The sequence below is a fragment of the Penaeus vannamei genome, chromosome 3, assembly GCF_042767895.1.
Source record: "Penaeus vannamei isolate JL-2024 chromosome 3, ASM4276789v1, whole genome shotgun sequence".
Taxonomy (NCBI): Eukaryota; Metazoa; Arthropoda; class Malacostraca; order Decapoda; family Penaeidae; genus Penaeus; species Penaeus vannamei.
This window is the reverse complement of record NC_091551.1, coordinates 37989021-37990809: the sequence shown is the minus strand read 5'-3', so window position 1 is coordinate 37990809 and position 1789 is coordinate 37989021.

Here is a 1789-nt window from a genome sequence, read left to right as displayed (position 1 = left end):
GATATAGCAGTGTCATAAGATACAGCAGTGTCATAAGATACAGCAGTGTCATAAGATACAGCAGTGTCACAAGATACAACAGTGTCACATGTCAAGGCAGTGCCACATGTCCAAGCAGTGTCACATGTCAAAGCAGTGCCACATGTCAAAGCAGTGCCACGTGTCAAAGCAGTGTACATGACAAAGCAGTGTCACATGACAAAGCAGTGTCACATGTCAAAGCAGTGTCACATGACAAAGCAGTGTCACATGACAAAGCAGTGTCACATGACAAAGCAGTGTCACATGACAAAGCAGTGTCACATGACAGAACAGTGTCACATGACAGAACAGTGTCACATGACAAAGCAGTGTCACATGACAAAGCAGTGTCACATGACAAAGCAGTGTCACATGACAAAGCAGTGTCACATGACAAAGCAGTGTCACATGACAAAGCAGTGTCACATGACAAAGCAGTGTCACATGACAAAGCAGTGTCACATTTCAAAGCAGTGTCACATTTCAAAGCAGTGTCACATGACAAAGCAGTGTCACATGACAAAGCAGTGTCACATGACAAAGCAGTGTCACATGACAAAGCAGTGTCACACGACAAAGCAGTGTCACATGTCAAAGCAGTGCCACATGACAAAGCAGTGCCACATGACAAAGCAGTGTCACATGTCAAAGCAGTGTCACATGACAAAGCAATGTCACATGTCAAAGTGTCAAATGTCAATACAGTGTCACATACCTAAGCAGTATCACAAGTTAGAACAATGTCACACGCCAAAGCACTGCCACAAGTAAAAGCAGTGTCACATGCCAATACAGGGACACACACCCTAGTAGTGTCATACCAAAATAGTGTCACAAGTAAGAGCAGTATCACATGCCAAAGCAGCGTGACATGGTAAGGCACTGCCATATACCCAAGCAGTCACACGCAAAAGCAGTGTCATATGACAAAGCAGTATTACATACCCAAGCACTCATATGCTAAAACAATGTGACATACACAAGCAGTGGCAAATGCCAAAGCAGTATCATGTCAAAAGCATTATTTACCCAGGCAGTGTCATGTGCTATAGCAGTGTCACATACCCAAGCAGTGTCATATGTAAAAGTGGTCTCACATACCAAAGCAGTATCATATACCCAACCAGTGTCATATACCAAAGCAGCGTGTCATGGCAAAGCAGTGTCACATAAAAAAGGGGTAACATAACCAAGCAATGTCATATGCCAAAGCAGCGTGTCATGGCAAAGCAGTGTCACATACCCAAGCAGTGTCATATGCCAAAGCAGCGTGTCATGGCAAAGCAGTGTCATATGTCTCTCTTTCAGCCCGCCTACTGACAATCCTGGCATTCTTCTGTCAAGGGTAAGTCTACGTAATGGCCACTCCTGGACAGACTCGTGGGCGGGCGGCGGGAGGCGTCGCTGAAACGAAGCAGGGTGGAAATAATTGTATTTTGATTAAATTTGTAAAATAATAATAATAAATAAATAAAAAAGTAATAATAATAATAAAAAAATGTTAATCACCTCTCCTATTTTTGTTAGCGTCGTTGATAAAAAAATATTGTTCATCACCTCTCCTATTCTTGTTTATGTTTGCTCAGCTATATATGCATTTATTTATTTTTGTCTATTTGTCTATTTTTACAGGTTACTGAATATGTCATCCCTGAATATCGTTCCTATAATCTCTACAATTAGGATTTCATTCTGTGATTTTTTTTTGTGTGATTTGTATTCATACTTTCAAAATGATTGAATAATTATGGAGGGAAAACATCAACAA